This window comes from Heterodontus francisci, chromosome 18, assembly GCF_036365525.1.
Source record: "Heterodontus francisci isolate sHetFra1 chromosome 18, sHetFra1.hap1, whole genome shotgun sequence".
NCBI lineage: Eukaryota > Metazoa > Chordata > Chondrichthyes > Heterodontiformes > Heterodontidae > Heterodontus > Heterodontus francisci.
In genome coordinates this window covers 74,856,592-74,879,392 of record NC_090388.1, presented here as the reverse complement: position 1 = coordinate 74,879,392, position 22,801 = coordinate 74,856,592, and the positions used below count along the sequence as shown (strand labels likewise).

General features: G+C 42.5%; 1 protein-coding gene across 8 annotated transcripts in view; it reads left to right on the top strand.

The window, feature by feature from the left end:
* The first annotated feature begins 3,813 nt into the window (after window positions 1-3,813).
* Window positions 3,814-22,801, top strand: part of nrcama (neuronal cell adhesion molecule a) — a 475,148-nt gene continuing 456,160 nt past the window's right edge. For all 8 annotated transcript variants that reach the window (XM_068050995.1, XM_068050994.1, XM_068050993.1 and 5 more), the window contains exon 1: window positions 3,814-4,075. The gene's annotated coding sequence lies outside the window, so the exon portion shown is untranslated. The remainder of the gene's footprint in view (window positions 4,076-22,801) is intronic.

Genomic DNA, 22,801 nt, shown 5'->3' with positions numbered 1-22,801 from the left:
CCAGCAAAACTGGCATTTGCTACCCATCCATAGTTGCTCTGACTGAGTGGCTTGTTACACCACTTCAAAGGGCAGTTAAGAATCAACCCTGATGTTGTGGGTCTGGAGTCACATGTAGGCTACATGTAGGATGATAGATAAGGACTAGTTGCATTTTTATGATAATCCAACAGCTTCATCACTTTTACTGATAACAGATTTTTATTTCAAATTTTTTTTCACCGAATTCAACTTCAGGACCTGAGTTATTGTAGTTGCAGAACTGATCATTTATTATAGATCAGTACCTTAGCAAAGTTAATATAAATGAAACAAGAGCATAGGTTTAGTATTCAACTTGGAATAGCACTGAGGTAAAAGTGTTTTATATAATCATGGACAATGTTCAGATCAGGGGAAGATCAAACACCAGCCTGACTTGGATATATACTGCTGTTCCTTTAGCGTCACTGGGTCAAAATCCTGGAACTCCAGCGACCCATGTGCGTACCTTCACCATAAGGCTCATCACCATCTTCTCAAGGGCAACAAATGCCAGCCTTGCCTGCGACTCCCATGTCCTGAGAATTTTTTTTTAAGTAGAAACGCATTTGGAGTGGGGGAAAATACAGGTCTACTGGATGATTCTTTTAATTCATTTACAGGATATGGGTGTCACTGGCAAGGTCAGCACTTACTATGCATCCCTAATTTCCCTAACTGACTGGCCTGCTAAACCATTTCAGATTGGTATGGATCTGGAGTCACATTTAGGCCAAACCAGGTCAGGATGAATAGGATGGGTTTTTTTACTACAATCTGGTTGTTTCGTGGCCACCATTATTGATAGTAGTCTATTAATGCCAGATTTATTTAATTAATTAAATTCCCTAGCTGCTGTGCTGAGTTTTGAATTTATAGCTCTGGATCTGGATGGGTGGTTAATGGTCAGCCCAGACTCGGTGGGCCGATGGGCCTGTTTCAGCGCTGTATCTCTAAATCAAAAATCTAAATCAAATCATTAATCCAGGCCTTTGGATTACTAGTCTAGTGACATAACCACTATGCTACTAAACCACAAACTGAATCCCTTGATTCCCTTTGTGCCCAAAAATCTACTTAACTCAGTCTTGAATATACTCATTGACAGAGCATCCACAGTCCCCTGGGGTAGACAATTCCCAAATAGCGAGGCAGTGGGAGTAGTTTTCGATTATTCTAGTGAAAAACTGGTACAGACAGGAAGGGCCAAATGGCCTTCTTTTATGTTATAAACTTCTAGGAAATCAGAGAGCTTCCCAGAAATTCTTTATATTTTAACTGGACAACAAAATTATGTTCTTTATGAAAAGTCTTCACACATTCTTTCATTCCTAAGACTGCATTTATACTGCCACTGTTTCACAGTGACCCAAAAATGAGAGAATGACTCCAGACTGAGATCCCAATCAGTCTTTGGAGTGCAGCAGTGTCAGTCCCCTGTCAGAGAGGCCAGCTTGCTCTGCTTGTTTATGGTACGGCATGCAGTATAATTCTGCTGTGTTGTCAAACTGGGTTTAATTCCTACTCATGCTGGTCCTCCTAGGCATTTTATAAACTGAAGCTGAGGAAGGTTTACTTCTTATGCTTTTGAGCAACCAGTGACTCCCACTGGCATTCTCTAAACCTTTAAAATTCATCTGCAGGAGCGGAGTTCTCTCCTGACTCACAACCCACAGTATAACTCAAATATTGCGCTCTGCAGCAATAGTGTCCAATTCATTGCCCATTCTGACAGCAGAATTATTCTACATGTGGAGTTAATAATGGGATGAAATTCATTTTTTGCATCAGCAACAACTTGCTTTTATATAAGAACATAAGAAACAACAATGTGTTAATAACTAGATAATCCATCTTGTGATGTTGATTGAGGGATGAATATTGGCCAGGACACCCCAGATAACACAGTGGCACAGTGGTTAGCACCGCAGCCTCACAGCACCAGGGACTTGGGTTCAATTCTGGGTACTGCCTGTGCGGAGTTTGCAAGTTTTCCCTGTGACCGCGTGGGTTTTTGCTGGGTGTTCCAATTTCCCCCCACAGCCAAAGACTTGCAGGTGGTAGGTAAATTGGCCATTGTAAATTGCCCCTAGTGTAGGTAGATGGTAGGAAATATGGGATTACTGTAGGGTTAGTATAAATGGGTGGTTGTTGGTCGGCACAGACTCGGTGGGCCGAAGGGCCTGTTTCAGTGCTGTATCTCTAAATAAAATAAAATAACACCCCTGCTCTTCTTCCAAATAATGCCACGGGATCTTTTACAACCACCTGAGCAGGCAGATGGGGCTTCAGTTTAATGTCTCATCTGAAAGACGACACCTCTGACAGTGCAGCACTCCCTTAGTGGTTTGCTTGCTCCTTTCTTGAACAATGGGGTTACATTTGCTTCCTTCCAGTCCATGGGGAACGTTCTAGAATCTAGAGAACTCTGGAAGATCAAAACCACTATCTGCAGCCACTTCTTCTAAAACCCTAAAATGTGAGCCATGAAGCTCAGGGGATTTATTGGCTTATAGTCAAATTAATTTCTTCAGTACTTGGTTCCCCATACTTTCTGGCATCTTCTTCGAATCTTCTACTGTGAAGACAGACACAAAATATTTGTTTAACATGTCAGCCATTCCCTTATTTCCCATTATAATTTCTCCTGTCTCTGCCTCGAAGTGATTCACATTTACTTTTGCTACTCTCTTCCTTTTTACATTTTTGCAAAAGCTCTTACAATCTGTTTTACATGTCTTGCTGGTTTACTCTCATATTCTATGTTCTCCCTATCACTTTCTTGGTCACCCTTCGCTGATTTTTAAAATCTTCCCAATCCTCGAGCTTACCACTCTTTTTTTTTGCTATGTTCTACACCTTTTCTTTTAACCTAAAACTATCCATAACTTCTCTAGTCAGCCATGACCGTACCAATTTTCCAGTGGAGGTTTTTTTCTCAAGGGTGTGTATATTCATTAGAATGTATGTATATAATTGCATTTACTGTAGTAAAAGGAGCATAATCAGGTAGAAATTGACACCAAGCCACATAAGGCGATATTAGGACAAGTGATGAAAAGCCTAATTGAAGGAGCGTCTTAAAGAAGGAAAGAGAGGTAGAGAGAGGAATTCCAGAGCTTAGGGCCGAGGCAGCTGAAGGTACAGCCACCAATGGTGGAATGAAGGAAGTGGGACATTCACAAGAAGTCAATTTGCTTTAATTTCCCTCCAGCACTCATCACCATCCCTAAAACTTCATCCAATCCTTTTCCTAGCAGAAAAAGAACCAATGGGAGATGAGAAGTTTTTTTTTTAAGCAGCCAGGTTATGATCTGGAATCTACTGGCTGAAAGGGTGGGAAAAACAGATTCAGTAGTAACTTTCAAAAGAGAATTGGATAAATTCTTGAAAAGGAAACATTGGCAGGTCTATGGGGAAAGAGCGGGGCAGTGGAGTTAACTTGATAGCTGTTTCAAAGACCGGGCACGGGCAGGACAGACCAAATAGCCTGCTCCTGGTGCTCTATAATTTTATGATGTTGTGTATCAGAGGATATCCTGCATTGTTATGTTTAATTTAATATTTCATTATTATTAACGTTTCATCACAACCCCTTTCCTCTTTTCAGTCTCTTCATTTATATAATGGGGGGAGGGGGGATCTTATAGATGAGAATAAAGTCCAGTCAGACTGCTTACCAGTGACTATCAGCTCCTGAACAGACAGGAGAGGAACAGCCGCTGGTGTCGCTGCGCTCTAACTGTAGCAGCGCAGTTTGCGATGCGGTAAACGAGCCGGCAGTGTGAAGAAGGCTGTTTTAACAGGGGGGCTGCTGAGTCCGGGAGGCTGATACAGCCGCTGCTATCGCAGCACCGGTCCAATTGGAGTTGCGGGCAACGGCACCAGGCGCTTCCAATCTCTGCTTTTTGCATCGAGCCTTTTTTATTTTAAACCCCTCTCGTGTCTCCTTTTTTTCCGCTTAGAAATTGATGGTCAGAATTTGTTTCTGCCCCTTATCTCCTCCCCACTCTCTCTCCAAGAAGACAGCTGCTCTTTCACCTACTCACATCTGGTAAGTGTATTTATATTTTGTTGCTTTTATGTTTAAGCGTTTTGCAATTACTCTCGTTTTTTTTGGGTGAAAATTGGAGAGGTGGGTGGGAAAGGTAATTCTGCAGACAGCTGTAAGGGTGAGAACACAGACCGAATCCCGTAGCAACCGCTGATATTGTCATTTTGCGATGGAAATCTCGGGGAGAGAGAATAAAACAGATTTGCCGTGTTGATTTGGGTGGAAATGCGACATTTTCTTGGTGAATTCAGAACAGGCGGCCCCGGGAGAGGGAAGGGGAGGGTTGCTGACATATTTCTGACTGTAAACGGTGTTAGGTACTTAACACATAAAAATAGCGCCGCAGTCTTCAGTCATAACGCTGCTCTGTATGTCTGCTGTTTTTTTTTATAAAAGCGTCGCAGAATAAAACAGATCAAAGGGATGTCATTTATTTTTAAATGCCTACGCTGTGTTTAGGTTATGATTTGGATAAATCAGAATTCCCTGATTTTCTGCTGGAACCCTGTTTATTTGTACACATGTAGGCGAATCAGTGCTGGAAGCGGTTCTCAGCGTGTCATTTTGTTAAAGGTGCGGTGAAAACTGTGTCAGATGGCAAATATTGGACAGCTGTGGCAGACACTGGGGAAATACCAGGTTTCTTTTCCCCTCTGGTGAAATGGGGAATGGGCAATGCGTGAGCTGCAGTTCTCCACATTGCACATTTCAGCGTCAATTTCAAGCTCTTAACTACCTCCATCACACCAAAAATAATCAAGGGGCAACTACGTGTTTGCCCAACCACTTTCATTTTAGTTGGTGGGGCTGTCCACTCATCCAGTCGAACTTTTAAAAAAAAAATGTGTTAATGACTCGCAATCCAATCAGGCATCCGGGTCTTTGGTAAATCAGCCCATTTTGAAGCTGACATAAATTAGTCTTCTGTTTCCAGGAAGAAAAGTTAACGTTGCTTTGTTCAATGTATCTGTTTTTAAAATCCTCCTCTTAGTTATAATCAGGGCCACTGATTTATTCCCCAAAATCCTGGTCAGAATCCCATGTAAAATTGATTGGTTCAGCTATGGTGAACCAGTGGCCTATTCGTTATCAATGGGGCAGTCAACCATTGCCAACACCTTGGTTCTGGAATGCTATGTAATACAAAATAGAATTTGACTGCACATTACCAACTGAGCTGTGTTTCTTTGCATGGAAACACTATAACAGGTGGAATGTTCTGGAGGATGTGTGTGAAATGATCAGCTGACATTTTCTGACAAAGGGGGGAGAATTATTGTTTTTCCTGTGTAGCTAAATTGTAAACAGGTTCTTTATCATGTCACTGCAAAGTCCGATCCTAGTAATTCTTTCTCTCTATGTCTGCCCTGCAGTATGTCCATGTTAAAATTGCTTTTGTTTGTATGTATTTTCTTTTTGATGTATTCATATATTAATTGTATTTTTGATGGATGAAATTTGACCAATTTAAATACTTTTTTGAAAAGGCAGTTGATTGTTCAGTGGTTGGCGAACAGAAGGTTTTGCTCTTCTGACCTTGACCCATTTTGGAAGTTTTCCAATTTCTTCAGCCTGCTTGCATTGAATGGTTAGATCTTAGCAACTCACTTAAAGGATCAGGAAGGTTTGAGAAAGGTCCTTGCACCTTGAGCATGGTTTGTGTGCTGAAAACCTTGACCTTTGTTCTTTGCACTTTGGTCTTGTCCCTGTACTTGGCCAGTGCTGTACTGGAATGTGCAGAATGACACAGATTTCAAAAACCTGCATAATTTTGTAAGAAAGCATGGAATTGTGCAGCATGAGGCCATTCAGGCCATTGTGCCTGTGATAGCTCTTTGAAAGAGCCACCCAATTAGTCCCACTCCCTTGCTCTGTCCCCTTAACCTTGCAAATATTTCCTTTTCCAATGCCCTTTTGTAAGCTACTATTGAATCTGCTTCCAATACCCTTTCAGGCAGTGCATTCTAGATCATAACTGTATAATAGGTCTCATAAATTTATAGGAGACCTGAAGGCACAGCTCATCGGACAGGTGGATATGTGATTGCACTGCACACTTTTAGGATGCATCTTGCACTCAATTTTGGGAGTTCCTGGTCTCTCAGGAATCTGAAGGAATCATCAGTTGAGGGGTCTGCCTGTGCACCTCCCAGTGTCTGATGTAAGCTGCACGAATAGCAACCTGCGAGTGGGCTGCCTGTCTGACAAGTTTTTTTTTAAATGGACTGTGGATCACTGGCTTCGATTTGTTTTTTAGTGGTTAGCCTGTATTTGTTCTACATGAGCTGTTGTAAGTCTGAAATTTGAAACAGTTATTTTTCTAAAGACCTATTATGTGGATCCAGTTTGATTTCTCAGTTTCATTTTTAATGGATCAATGGCTTCAGAAAAAATATAATAGTACTGTAGGAAATGTCTTCATTTCCATGATGAGGATGTCATGTTGAAGTGTTAGGGCATCATTTGATGTTGCATCGTGTATTTAGTGAAGATTTATTTACCTGGGGAATGCAAATGAAACCAAAAACCCATGGTATGGGGTATTACTAGCATCGAAGTTTCGAAGAGGAGTTGAGGTAAATTGGAAGGTAGTGAGTTTTAAAAGTCAGATGTTTGCAGGAGGAAGGGGAGATTGAGGATGGTCAATAGTTGCATAGTCATGGTGTCCTGAGAGAGAATGAATCAAATAGGATACAATGCAACAAGTTATGTTTGCAACAAGTGAGTATGTCGGATGGAAGGAGAGGGTATAGAGGAACATGTTTGCAGCTCTGGAATCCTACAGTCTTACTCCACAGAAACAGTCCATCAAGTTAATGCTGGTGGCTTTCTTCATGTGTATCTTGTGGTGCAATCCCTCTCTCCTGCTCACTCCCCAAATCCTTCAATATTCCTCTCTTTCAAGCAACAATCTAATTTTTCTTTAGAAGAATGCCCGGACTTGGCTTCAACAACAGTTTGTGATGTAGAATTCAATGTTGTAACCATCTTCAGTGTAAAGAGGGTTTTATTTTCTAATCTCCTCTCAATTTTTTTTTAGTGTAACTACCTTATGTTTATGCCCCCTCATTATCTTGTCAGCAACCAATGGAAACAGTCTTCTTATAACTTACCCTATCAAAACCCTTCATAATCTTGAAGATATAATCTCAATCAGGTTAACCACTTGCCCTTCTCAGGTTTAGTGAAATCTTTAATAACTGTAACACCCTGGGGAGTCTATTGAGTATTTTGCATTGTTTTTACATTCTTCATAACAAGGAGCCCAAAACTCTAAACAGAGAGCAACAAGAGAATATTCAGAAGAGCACAAATATCTCAATAAAGTAAATCAAACGTGTGTAGAAAATAATGCAGAAATGCAAAGCAGTGAGGACAGAAAAAATATTAATATTTGCGATGCAAAAATTGTTGTTTGTGATGGGACTGAAATTAATTTATAGCATCTACAGACATATGCCGATTCATTGCATGTAATGCAAATTTGCATAGACTGGAATTCAAATATGTGAACATCTGCCGATGACTACTAACATTCATATACCTCATTAATAATTGATTGAAAATGTATTTTTTTGCATTTTCATCGGGGAGTTTATTCAGTAAAGACAACAAACCCCTAATTGCAATTAAATTATGTTAACAAAACAGTATTTTGATAGATTTTGTATTGCATCTTTCCTTTTGTATTGTACTGAAATTTATACCATTTGCATTAAGCACTTATTTTTAGAAAGGGCTATGACACTCAAGTTCCATTAAAGGATTATTTATGATCCACATTGATCCCTTCCCCCAAGGGATCTTCGATGTCAAGCAGTTACTGATTGGAGTAATCTTAAATAATGTTAACAACTTGACATAAAGGCATGCACAACCTAAAATGAAAGTGGGACAGTTCCTGCAGTATAGTCTAAGAAAGTCCTCTAAAGAACAAACAAAGAACAAAGAAAATTACAGCACAGGAACAGGCCCTTCGGCCCTCCAAGCCTGCGCCGATCCAGATTCTCTATCTAAACCTGTCACCTATTTTCTAAGGGTCTGTATCTCTTTGCTTCCTGCCCATTCATGTATCTGTCTAGATACATCTTAAAAGACGCTATCGTGCCCGCGTCTACCACCTCCGCTGGCAACGCGTTCCAGGCACCCACCACCCTCTGCGTAAAGAACTTTCCACGCATATCCCCCCTAAACTTTTCCCCTCTCACTTTGAACTCGTGACCCCTAGTAATTGAATCCCCCACTCTGGGGGGGAAAAAGCTTCTTGCTATCCACCCTGTCTATACCTCTCATGATTTTGTACACCTCAATCAGGTCCCCCCTCAACCTCCGTCTTTCTAATGAAAATAATCCTAATCTACTCAACCTCTCTTCATAGCTGGTGCCCTCCATACCAGGCAACATCCTGGTGAACCTCCTCTGCACCCTCTCCAAAGCATCTACATCCTTTTGGTAATGTGGCGACCAGAACTGCACGCAGTATTCCAAATGTGGCCAAACCAAAAGTCTTATACAACTGTAACATGACCTGCCAACTCTTGTACTCAATACCCCGTCCGATGAAGGAAAGCATGCCATATGCCTTCTTGACCACTCTATTGACCTGCGCTGCCACCTTCAGGGAACAACGGACCTGAACACCCAAATCTCTCTGGACATCAATTTTCCCCAGGACTTTTCCATTTATTGTATAGTTCACTCTTGAATTGGATCTTCCAAAATGCATCACCTCGCATTTGCCCGGATTGAACTCCATCTGCCATTTCTCTGCCCAACTCTCCAATCTATCTATATTCTGCTGTATTCTCTGACAGTCCCCTTCACTATCTGCTACTCCACCAATCTTAGTGTCGTCTGCAAACTTGCTAATCAGACTACCTATACTTTCCTCCAAATCATTTATGTATATCACAAACAACAATGGTCCCAGCACGGATCCCTGTGGAACACCACTGGTCACACGTCTCCATTTTGAGAAACTCCCTTCCACTGCTACTCTCTGTCTCCTGTTGCCCAGCCAGTTCTTTATCCATCTAGCTAGTACACCCTGGACCTCATGCGACTTCACTTTCTCCATCAACCTACCATGGGGAACCTTATCAAACGCCTTACTGAAGTCCATGTATATGACATCTACAGCCCTTCCCTCATCAATCAACTTTGTCACTTCCTCAAAGAATTCTATTAAGTTGGTAAGACATGACCTTCCCTGCACAAAACCATGTTGCCTATCACTGATAAGCCCATTTTCTTCCAAATGGGAATAGATCCTATCCCTCCGTATCTTCTCCAGCAGCTTCCCTACCACTGACGTCAGGCTCACCGGTCTATAATTACCTGGATTATCCCTGCTACCCTTCTTAAACAAGGGGACAACATTAGCAATTCTCCAGTCCTCCGGGACCTCACCTGTGTTTAAGGATGCTGCAAAGATATCTGTTAAGGCCCCAGCTATTTCCTCTCTCGCTTCCCTCAGAAACCTGGGATAGATCCCATCCGGACCTGGGGACTTGTCCACCTTAATGCCTTTTAGAATACCCAACCCTTCCTCCCTCCTTATGCCGACTTAACCTAGAGTAATCAAACATCTATCCCTAACCTCAACATCCGTCATGTCCCTCTCCTCGGTGAATACCGATGCAAAGTACTCGTTTAGAATCTCGCCCATTTTCTCTGACTCCACGCATAATTTTCCTCCTTTGTCCTTGAGTGGGCCAATCCTTTCTCTAGTTACCCTCTTGCTCCTTATATATGAATAAAAGGCTTTGGGATTTTCCTTAACCCTGTTTGCTAAAGATATTTCATGACCCCTTTTAGCCCTCTTAATTCCTCGTTTCAGATTGGTCCTACATTCCTGATATTCTTCCAAAGCTTCGTCTTTCTTCAGCCGCCTAGACCTTATGTATGCTTCCTTTTTCCTCTTAGCTAGTCTCACAATTTCACCTGTCATCCATGGTTCCCTAATCTTGCCATTTCTATCCCTCATTTTCACAGGAACATGTCTCTCCTGCACGCTAATCAACCTCTCTTTAAAAGCCTCCCACATATCAAATGTGGATTTACCTTCAAACAGCTGCTCCCAATCTACATTCCCCAGCTCCTGCCGAATTTTGGTATAGTTGGCCTTCCCCCAATTTAGCACTCTTCCTTTAGGACCACTCTCGTCTTTGGCCATGAGTATTCTAAAACTTACGGAATTGTGATCATTATTCCCAAAGTAGTCCTCTACTGAAACTTCAACCACCTGGCCGGGCTCATTCCCCAACACCAGGTCCAGTATGGACCCTTCCCGAGTTGGACTATTTACATACTGCTCCAGAAAACCCTCCTGGATGCTCCTTACAAATACTGCTCCATCTAGACCTCTGACACTAAGTGAATCCCAGTCAATGTTGGGAAAATTAAAATCTCCTATCACCACCACCCTGTTGCTCCTACATCTTTCCATAATCTGTTTACATATTTGTACCTCTATCTCACGCTCGCTGTTGGGAGGCCTGTAGTACAGCCCTAACATTGTTACCGCACCCTTCCTATTTCTGAGTTCTGCCCATATTGCCTCACTGCTCGAGTCCTCCATAGTGCCCTCCTTCAGCACAGCTGTGATATCCTCTTTGACCAGTAATGCAACTCCTCCACCCCTTTTACCTCCCTCTCTATCCCGCCTGAAGCATCGATATCCTGGGATATTTAGTTGCCAATCGTGCCCTTCCTTCAACCAAGTCTCAGTAATAGCAAGAATATCATACTCCCTGGTACTAATCCAAGCCCTAAGTTCATCTGCCTTACCTATTACACTTCTTGCATTAAAACAAATGCACCTCAGACCACCAGTCCCTTTGCGTTCATCATCTGCTCCCTGCCTACTCTTCCCCTTAGTCACGCTGACTTCATTATCTAGTTCCTTACAGGCTTTATTTACTATCTCCTTACTGTCCACTGACCTCCTCATTTGGTTCCCATCCCCCTGCCACATTAGTTTAAACCCTCCCCAACAGCGTTAGCAAAAGCACCCCCAAGGACATTGGTTCCAGTCCGGCCCAGGTGTAGACCATCCAATTTGTAATAGTCCCACCTCCCCCAGAACCGGTCCCAATGTCCCAAAAATCTGAACCCCTCCCTCCTGCACCATCTCTCAAGCCACGCATTCATCCTGACTATTTTTTCATTTCTACTCTGACTAGCATGTGGCACTGGTAGCAATCCTGAGATTACTACCTCTGAGGTCCTACTTTTTAACTTGGCTCCTAACTCCCTAAATTCTGCTTGTAGGACCTCATCCCATTTTTTTACCTATATCATTGGTGCCTATGTGTACAACGACAACTGGCTGTTCACCCTCCCCCTTCAGAATGTTCTGCAGCTGATCTGAGACATCCCTGACCCGTGCACCTGGGAGGCAACATACCATTCGGGAGTCTCGTTTTCGACCACAGAACCGCCTATCTACTCCCCTTACAATCGAATCCCCTATGACTATAGCCCTTCCACTCTTTTTTCCCGCCCTTCTGAACAGCAGAGCCAGCCACGGTGCCATGAACCTGGCTACTGCTGCCTTCCCCTGGTGAGCCATCTCCCCCAACAGTATCCAAAACGGTATACCTGTTTTGGAGGGAGATGACCGCAGGGGATACCTGCGCTGCCTTCCTGCTCTTTCTCTGCCTTTTGGTCACCCATTTCCTTTCTCCCTCAGCAATCCTAATCTGCGGTGTGACCAATTCGCTAAACGTGCTATTCACGACCTCCTCAGCATCGCGGATGCTCCAAAGTGAGTCCATCCGCAGCTCCAGAGCCATCATGCGGTCTAACAAGAGCTGCAGCTGGACACACTTCCAGCACGTGAAGGAGTCAGGGACATCAGCCGTGTCCCTGAGCTCCCACATTGAGCAAGAGGAGCATAACACGGGTCTGAGATCTCCTGCCATTTTTAATCTTAAGCTTAACTTAGTCTTAACTTAGATAAATGAAAAAGGAACGAAAAGTTTTTACCAATCACACGGAAAAAAAAAAGAAATAGAAAAAGCCTTACCTTATCTGCACACCACCGAGTCCTTTTTTTTTTGGTTAGAGGAGGAGGGCGGGTGGGAGACACTACAAGTGTCGTGTCTCGGGTTCAGCCGCTGCCCAAATATATAGGACTTACTTACCCAGCTGCCACCCCTCTCTCCCTGTCGCCGCACTGCATAATTTTTTAAAAATTCATTCCTGGGATGTGGGTGTCACTGACTAGGCCAGCATTTATTGTCCATCCCTAGTTGCCCTTGGGAAGTTGGTGGTGAGCTGCCTTCTTGAACCACTTCAGTCCATATGGGGTAGGTACATCTACAGTGCTTTTCGGGAGGGAGTTCCAGGATTTTGACCCAGCGACAGTGAAGGAACAACGATATAGTTCCAAGTCAGGATGGTGTGTGACTTGGAGGGGAACTTGCAGGTTCCCATGCATCTGCTGCCCTTGTCCTTCTAGGTGGTGGAGGACCTGGGTTTGGAAAGTGCTGTCTAAGGATGATATGTTGACTTTTACTGTTGCACTCTGGATAGAAGACCTCACATGTACAATTATAAGCATTGTGTGATTTCTTCAAAATATCAAATTAAAGCTAGCATTTGAAATGAAGCAGTGGGTCGTGGAATTGGTCAGACTCCAACCTTTCATCTCTTGGACCTGGATTCAAATCTAGGCAAGACTGAAGGGGTGGAAGTTTCCTCCGCTAAAAGGCATGAACTTGCAGCATAAAAGTCCTTGTAAAGTGGCAGTCTGGTTCAGAAAGGCCACAGGATGGCTTGTGTGGGAGTGGGAAAATGCCCTACTGGTGGAGTAGGGGGTTATTGTTCTCTTGAAGTAAGAACTGAGGCAAGTTATCGGGGCAGAGCAAGGGGACCTTTATTTTGCATCAAATCTGTGATGTATCAGACAGGCTGAGTGCTTGAATGTTGATACTGGGGACCAGGTTTTAACTCATTCGCAACCCACTCACTCATTTAAAAGTTAAAATTCGGCCCTGGGTATCTGAAAAGCAAAATCCTCCAATTGCCCAGTGCTAGCATCCTTTGATGAACACAGTGTTTTTGTTTAAGCATTTGTTATATTGAGTGGTCCCTATATCTATATTTAAATCTTGTGACTGGGAAGAAATACAGCTTTCCTGACAGCTCAGAGGTGAACCAGCAATGCCCTGGTTCGCTATCTAGCAAACCCTGCTTGACGTTGCAGTTGCAGCTTTAAGATGCCAAGTGTGCGTCAAATTGGGTCTCAGCTGTGACATCCTCAGCCAGAAGGCCTGCTAAACAGGACTGTCGAAGATGACATAATGGCTCTTAGCAATGCATTCAGCAATGATCAGGAAATAAATAAGAAAGGAAACAAAAAAAAAAGTATGTTTAATTTTGTATAAATCATTTAAAATTTGACCAGGTATCAAAAAAAAACTCCAACAAATTTCATAACTTAAGCTTGGGTTAATTCCAAAATGGCTACACTTAGAATTGTACCCAAGGAGGCTGGAGTGTGCCTTGGTTTGACAACAGTGCTGGTAGAATCATGAATAATGACATTCTATCGCATGCAATCTGCCAAATAAAAATAAGTCCAGCAGGTACACTATTACCTGCACCAGTCAGTGGAACAAGTCCCAATGCTGTTTCCAGCCTAATAGTGTGGTGCACAAATAGACGCTATGGTCTATGTCTGCCAGAATTTTTTACTGTGGGGAGAAGAAAACCAAATTTCATTTACATGATAAAGCAGAGTTTGCATTATGTTCTAAGTGGTAACTTGCCATGCAGTTGGTTTAATTAATGAACTACTCGGGCTTTGCTCTTGCACTTTATGATTGTGCAGCTTTTGTAACAATGCCGGATTGTTGTTGGGCTTTTATGGAAAAATGAAATAGGCCTTGTTGAACTGCAGCTATCAGAGAAAGAAAGAACTTGTATTTATCTAGTGCTTTTCATGACCTCAGTACACCCCAAAGCACTTTTTATAAATACTGGAAAACGTTTGAAGCTTAATCACTGTTTTCATATTGTTACGACCGCGGCAGGAGCATCACACTGTCAATTCAGTCTCGTCACTCCACAGGTCACAGCATATTATTAAGCTTTCACACCCAATCAGAAAACAGCCAAATTAAACACACTAGTAACCCCCGGAATAAAACCGACCAAGCCAGGTATCTTTAGACAACAACAAATTAACAATTTATTAAAACTAAATCTTAAACACTATTAAAGTTATAAGGTCTTTAAACATAGGTTTATCTTGTGTTTTAATCTAACTTCCCCATTCTCACACATACACTCAAAAATAACAGTAGTTAACCAGTTTTAAAAGTAGTTTAAAAAACAATTAGCTGTCTCAAGAATAAATGAAATAAGTGAGTCTTTGTGGATTACGTTCCTGGTGAATGAGGTATTCTAATGTGGAAATAATCAGAGGCCACTCGAAGTCTTCACCTGGATTTGTTGCAGTAGTTGGTTCTTAATAGGCATTCAACTCTTTGGCTGCAGTAGGCATCAATAGTTCCTTCAGCAATACAAATGGTTTCTTGAAAAAAGAAGGCTTGTCTTATTTCTTCAGGGAATTAACTTTGGTCTGTAGCTCCTTGTAGAACTTCTGATGAGAGAATAAACAGCTCCTTTTGCTTCAGTATGCATTGCTGGTGAGTCTGATTTCAGACGGTTTTTGCCAGTTTTACACAGTTAAGTGGAAACATTGTACCATGTGACCTATCTCCTGTCACCTAGGTAACAAAATGCAGCTGCTGGCACATTGCGCCTTAGAAATTCCACAACTTTCTCTACCTTAAAGGTGCACTGTTTTTAAGAGTCTTAAAGGCACACACTTTTTTTTAATTGGAGGAGAAAAATGATTACAAGTCTGTGACAATATAGGGAAACACAGCAGCCAATTTGCACATGATGGGTTCCCACAAACAGCAATGAAATAATGACTAGATAAATCTTTTACTGATGTTGGTTGAGGAATAAATATTGAATAAGGCACTGGAACAGCTATTTAAATTATGCTGTAGGATCTTTTTCGTCTGCCTGAGCAGACAGAGCCTCGGATTAATGTCTGATTGGAAAAACAGCACCTCTGACAGTGCAGCGCGCCCTCAGTACTGCACTGGAGTGTCAGCCTAGATTATGTAGTTCTCCCTTGAGTGGGACTTGAAACCTCAATGTTCTGATTCAGATACGAGAGATCAGCTATCTTGCGTGGTGGTGGGTCATGCAGAAGACAGGTGTGTGTTTTCTCTCCAACCCCCACCCAGTACTACCCAGACACAATACTGTATGTGTGATGACTGGAGTAACCTCGTCTCTCTCCAGCTAATGAGGAGCAAACTAGTTTTCCATTTAAAATGGCCATATTGATGCCCCTTTTAACATAGCAGAGTGAAATTTGGTTTTGAGCGTGTTAAGTGTTTTGGTGAGGACATTACCAACTGCAGATTCCAAGTTATTTTCTCAGTGGAGTGTGCTGCAAGATGCAGTCGAGTGTTTCTCTGTGCTCAGCCTCTCCTGGCATCAAGTGCAGGTTCATCAACAACAGACTGACTGCTCATTCATCTCATGACTGTTTGTAGGATTTTGTTGATGCATAATGGCTGATGTGTTTGTCTGCTTAAAACAGTCACTGTATTCCAAAAGGAATTCATGTATCAAGGGCTTTGAGTTGATAAAATGTTATCGCACTGTTTGCATTTATATATGTATGTTCTACAGTACTGTTATAAAACCTGAACATTTTGATACATTTTAGATGTTACAACTCCATCAACCATATAAGTAAATGTGTTACTCTGGGATTTTTCTAAGTCTATAGGAGGTGCATCATCCAACATTCTATGCTGCGTTACCTGGTCTCAGCTGGGTTTGGAGTACTGATCTTCAGCAGTCCAAGACTGCCAAGAGGGTAACAATCAGGCAAGGTTCCTCCGTCTATCCAGGAAGAATTGTAATTGAGTGAGATACGGGTGCCTGTGGAACCGAGTCCCAGAAAGATCAGAGCTTTCAGAAGATGGGGAGGGGCGGATAAATAAGTGCACGGAAGAGGTTGACACCTCAGCAAGAAGCAGCCACCATGAAATCGTTGGTTGTTTACGTATCTCCATGCTCGTCCCTTGGTGAGCAGTATAAAGTAGTGGAAGGATTCGCTGGCTGATTAATGATCTGACTGTCGTAATGTGACCACTCCTTCCATGGCTGTAACTACCTTTCTACCAGTTGATGGGGTGGTTAGGCTTATAAGCTGGGAGGGTTTTATGGGCGACTAGGGCAAGAAGGGGGCATGCATGCCCGCACTTAATGACCGCGAGTATCTCACTGGATGCCAACACAAAATTCAGAGCCAGAGCTCTGGTCTCCACTCATGGGACAGTGACTCAGGTGGGAATCCTGCCATCAAGTCAAAGACTCATCTGTCACTGCTGGTGCATAATCGAAAGCAAAATGGCAGATGGGGAAGTATTTGTGACAGTGTGGACCTCTCCTCCAGAGTCTTCCATTCAGCCCTCCTTGAGTTTCCTTTATATCCTAGCTCATCCAAAGCCAGCAAATGCTTGAAAAGTACACAGCAGTTCAGTTAGCATCTGTGGAGAGAGCAGATGGTTAAATGTGCTGTCAGTTCTGAGGAAGTGCTGAACCTGTCTATTCTCTCTGCAGATGCTGGCAGCATTTTGTCCATGGTTCACATTTCCAATATTCCACTTTTCGCACTCAAATGATGGCTAGCACAATGCGACTAAACTATCAAGTCTCCTGCATGAAAGGTTCCCTTTCCTTGATAAATAACTGGATTGTATCCATGGAATGATTGTTGGACAGATTAAATTTCGTGTACAATTTGTGTGAAAAATAACTGATAATTTTACAGGAGAGTGAGATTAGATAGAATCTCTCGTGCCATTAATAACATGGAGGGGAGAACACACAAACTGTCGCCTTTGTGTAACCTCATTCCAATAAGTAATTTGTTCTGCCCTCAGGATAATAGAAGTGGTCAATGATTGTAATTTCTGCCTCTGTGGCTACACTGTTTGCAGACAGCAGAATGCACATAATTTAGTATTGATCCTCCTTGATGTTATTTATAGACCCTGTATTTTTTTTTAGATTAGAGATACAGCACTGAAACAGGCCCTTCGGCCCACCGAGTCTGTGCCGAACATCAACCACCCATTTATACTAATCCTACACTAATCCCATATTCCTACCAAACATCCCCACCTGTCCCTATATTTCCCTACCACCTACCTATACTAGTGACAATTTATAATGGCCAATTTACCTATCAACCTGCAAGTCTTTTGGCTTGTGGGAGGAAACCGGAGCACCCGGAGAAAACCCACGCAGACACAGGGAGAACTTGCAAACTCCACACAGGCAGTACCCGGAATCGAACCCGGGTCCCTGGAGCTGTGAGGCTGCGGTGCTAACCACTGCGCCACTGTGCCGCCCTGGAGTATTGGAGTGCTGTCGACAAAGGAGAATAGATTGGTAGTGAATTCCAAGACTAGTTCACCCGAGAAGTTCTGATTGCCATTATACAGCATGAAAGTAGTCTTTCCAGTGCCTGGTCTGAGTGACACCTCTTAGTGCATTAGCCAAAGGCAAGTTGTTCGACCGTGGTTATCATCCAGCGCCTATTCGCTTGCTCCTTCCAGCAAGAGTAGTAGGTTAGTAGCTGGGACCAGGAACCATGGATGATGATTTGACTTTCTCCAAGCTGTTATCCTGGGATGCTGAGGCCAGTTGTAGCACCATGATTATTGCCCCAATCTGAGAGTGCTATCTCAATAGTTTTAAACTCCTAAATTGGAAGATATTTTGTTGGGGTGTGAATATATTTTGAATGGATTCATTCATAGAATTTTAAATCTTGCTTTCTTTGGTATTATGCACTGGATTTACTTGCGTAATCAAATTTGTCTAGCATAGATGTAATAATCAGTTAACATAAGTATTTGTATAAATGGTACCATAGGTCGGAGCATTAACAATACATTCAGCACTCTGATGTCACAGTTTATGGCATCACCTAAGGTTACGTGCTCCCTGAACATGACTTCAGTCCCAAGATATACTTTTGTAATGTGCTCGAGTGACGGCCGTGATATTAGATGGAGTTTGGGGGGGGAGGGGGGAGAAGAAGAGGGGAGGTCACATTTTATTAAGGGATCTTCCAGCAATTTTCACCTCCTCAGCAAGTCTCTTTTTTTTTTCTCTCTCTCGGGACTGAAAGCGAGGTCCTTCCCATTTGCTTCTACATGGCTGGTGGAGCAGCACTGAACAAACCCTGTGAAATGTATTCCCCTGAGACATCCCAGGCACATGCATTTGTGATTGATGCTCATGTCCTTCAGTCAGTTGGCTTGTCGTCTATTTCTTGTTGCCATTCAATCATGTCTTTTTTTAATTGGAAGTGAATGACTGCCTATTTTTCATGCAGCGATCCTTTCAGCTGGGCTGTGTTGATTTGCACCATTGCCACCAAAGCAATTTAGTGTGTAGTCTGTAGGCAGTAGTTGTTGAGGTATCCTGAAGCCTCTGTACTCATTTACATTTGTATGTGGAGTATTCAGCCAGTAAGAATATTCTATCAGGTATGGGTATCTGTGGATGCAATGGAATTTGGGGATTGCTAGACGATAAAAGATCAAAGTTCATCTAGTGTGCCTGCTCCTATCCTGGTAGTCACATGATACAACCATAATGGAATTGTTGCCTGATCATGCTAATAAATCTCATCAATTAGTCTCCAACAGACCTAGACATTGCTCGAGGGAAAACCTCAGTGGTGACAGTTTTGGGAATCATAGGTCCAAAGTCACCTATTACTCCCAAGCACCATACACTGAACCACAGCATGTCTTGGATTAAAAGAAAGACTTGCATTTATACAGATCCATTCATAACCTCAGGAAATCCTTTTGCAGCCAGTGAAGTACTTTTTTTTGAAGTATAATCACTGTTGTAATATTGGAAACATAGCAGTTAATTTGCACACAGCAATTTCCCACAAACAGCAATGAGATAATGACCAGATCATCTGTTTTTGTGATATTGTTTGAGGAATAAATGTTGGCCAGGATAACAAGGAGAACTCCACTGTATCCCAGAATAGTATTTTCTGAAAGAAAATTATCTAATTTACATTTGAATGAATCCATGCTAACTGCTTTCACTGTCTCCCTCGGGAGCCTGTTCCATAGACTGACCACTCGCTCACTGAAATATTGTTTCCGCAGATTAGTTTTTAATTTATTCACCTTCAACATTACATTATCTAGTCTGTACTTTGCATAAGGAACTGTCATTAAAGGGGAATTAAAAATACAGTATCTGAACTTGAGGATCAACTCTGTTACAGCCAAGTTGAGGAGGAGTCACAGTCGTCCCTCTTGCCGATCCTCTTATTTGACTGCAACAGGGTTTATTCCTTTTTAAACAGTGTCTACCACCTCAGTGAGTATAGAGATACAGCACTGAAACAGGCCCTTCGGCCCACCGAGTCTGTGCCGACCATCAACCAACAATTTATACTAATCCTACACTAATCCCATATTCCAATATCATCCCCACCGGTCCCTTTATATTTCCCGACCACCTACCTATACTAGGGGCAATTTATAATGGCCAATTAACCTACCAACCTGCAAGTCTTTGGCATGTGGGAGGAAACCGGAGCACCCGGAGGAAACCCACGCAGACACAGGGAGAACTTGCAAACTCCGCACAGGCAGTACCCAGAATCGAACCCGGGTCCCTGGAGCTGCGAGGCTGCAGTGCTAACCACTGCGCCACTGTGCCGCCCAGAGTGTTTTACCTTTTACTTTTAATATGATGGTGAAAGAACAAATCGGATAGGTTTTCTTTAGTTTAGTTTGTTGAGTATAATAAACTTACCTCTTTCTTGTTTAAACAAATCTAAAATAATAAAATACACTACATATTCACACACACACACACACACACACACAAATCGATTTCAAAGTAGAAAGTAGGTTTTTTGGTTGGACTAAAGTGTAGAATAAATAAGTTAAATACACGGACTGAGGTTGGATGATTTGGTGGTCTTCTGGCTGGAGTTGTATTCTTGAAGTCTTTAGCTGGGCAAAGTGCACTTTGTGGCTGGCCTGCTTTGCTCAGGGTTTTCTTGAAGGCAGCTTTGTTGGGTGACTCTCTTTCCCCTGGTCTCTGGCTGTAGCAGTCTGTAGGCTTGGAGGGTCCACAGTCGCAGATGGTTTTCAAACTTGATTCTTTCTGGGGAGAGGGAAAGGGTGGCATGCAGTCTTCTCTGCTGCTGCAGTCTCTTGTGTAACAAAACTCCCAGTTTTACACAGCCTGGGTAGACGGTCACATGGTTCTCCCAACCCCTCTTGTTTTTAATGAGGTCCAAAGTCTAAAACCCAAAACCCCCCTCGGGTTGTATTCAGTGTTTATCCCCTGGAGGAATGTCTCCCTTCATGAATGCCTCGAAATGGCTTTGAATGTCTTACTAACAAGGGTGATCTGGATAATCTGCTCAGCCAAAGCATTGTCCTGGCTGGGCTTCTTGTTAGAGTTGTCTCTGATTCTATCTCCTGGTATTTCAGATGCAAATTGCAGTGGCCATCTTGGTTGTCAGGCTTTTTAAAAAGTTAACTGTAGGATTTTTTCCATTAAAAGTTCAATTTAAGTTTCCAACCAATTAATCAATATTTCTCATTTGACATATCGTGTTTTCTTGACAACACTTGGAAAGTAAATGATCAAATCGGATTTGCTGTTCTGACACATTTCTGTATTGGACCACTTGCCCATGAGGATTTAAACAATAATCACCATTGAAGTTCTCACATTAAAGTCCTATATATCTGACCTCGCCTAATACTTCAGCGAATTGATCCTGTTAGTGACTGAGCCACCAGGACGGCAAAGGCTTCATTCTGTGCTAGGTTAGCTGATCACAGCCAGGCTGTGTGGTTACAATGATCTGATTGGCGTTAGTTTCCTCAGGGCTATGGAAAGAAATGTCAGCCAGTGATCCTGCTCCTAATCGCTGCAGTAATTCCTGTTTGTGGACTTTGTCGAGATGGTACGCGTAGGGTGCAGAAGAGGACAGCTTTGGGCTCAACTGAGAGGCTCTCCATAGCCAAATAGCATGTTCACTTTGAGTTACCACAGGGCAGCTGACATCTGTGAAACTGCAGCAGAGCAGAAAGCAGCAAGATAAAACCCTGATATTTGTCTCATTTTGTCCTTGACAAACTTTCAACCCTACTCAAAAATAACAAAGGGTCTACATAAATAGGAGTTAACAGGAAAATGCTACGCAGCAGTATAATTGAAAAAAAATTAACATTGAGCCAAAGAGAGAGATATGCAGCTGGGTAACTAAAAGCTTTGTTAAAGAGGTAGGTTTTAAGGATCATCTTAAATGAAAAAGGGAGAGTTGGCGAGGCGAAAAGGTTTAGGGAGGGAATTCCTGAGTTTAGATGCAGACAGCTGAAAGCACAGCTGCCAACGATGGTACTTCTTGCTCCCTCCACCTTCTCCAGTTTCCTATTCTCTCTCAATAGCTCTTTACTGTCTCTGGACAATATGTGCTCTGGACCACTTTAATGATCCTGAGTCCTACGGAAGAGACTTGGACCAACAATTTGCACTTTGGGTGGGATTATTGACCAGAAGTGTTTTTTAATCCAGTTTCTGTTTAAACTCATTTGCATATTGCCAAACATAAAATCTTTCATGAATCAGCACAATAGGGCACCGTTTTTAAAAAAAAAACTTTAACATTTTTTAAAACACTTAACATTAAGAGCCTCCTCAAAGGCTTGCAAATGGGTGCTATTTGCTATGGTGATTAGTTTGATCTGGGATGTGGCCAGTTTTGTGAGCAGGGCTACATAACTCTAACTCTATGGCTGGCTTCCACGCGATGCTTTTTAAACTAGTGTGAAAGATTGCCGAAACTCCATTTTCACTGGATATAATTTGTGCTTGAAATTCCTTGATCTATTGCACTGTCTCGACTGATTTTGGGCATAGCGTAAACTTGAAATTTATTGATCTTTGTTCTCTTGTATTATTATCCCAGATGAGAAGGTTGGTCAAGACAAGAGTGTACGCTGCAGTAACCCACGATCTAAAAAGGGAGGTAGAGAGAAAGCAGGGAAATCAGCCTGACGTCGGTAGTGGGGAAAATTCTAGAGTCCATTATCAAAGATTTTATAGCAGAGCACTTGGAGAACAGTGGTAGAATCGGGCGGAGTCAGCATGGATTTACAAAAGGGAAATCATGCTTGACAAATCTACTAGAATTCTTCAAGGATGTAACGAGTAGAGTTGATGAGGTGGAGCCAGTGGATGTGGTTTATTTGGACTTTCAGAAGGCTTTCGACAAAGTCCCACGTAAGAGATTAGCGTGTAAAATTAAAGCACATGGGATTGGGGGTAGTGTATTGCGATGGATAGAAAATTGGTTGGCAAACAGAAAACAAAGAGTAGGGATAAGTGACTAGTGGGGTACCGCAGGGATCGGTGCTAGGACCCCAGCTACTCACAATATATATTAATGATTTAGATGAGGGAACTAAATGTAATATCTCCAAATTTGCAGATGACACAAAACTGGGTGGGAGGGTGAGTTGTGAGGAGGATGCAGAGAGGCTTCAGGGTGATTTGGACAAGTTGAGTGAGTGGGCCAATGCATGGCAGATGCAATATAATGTGGATAAA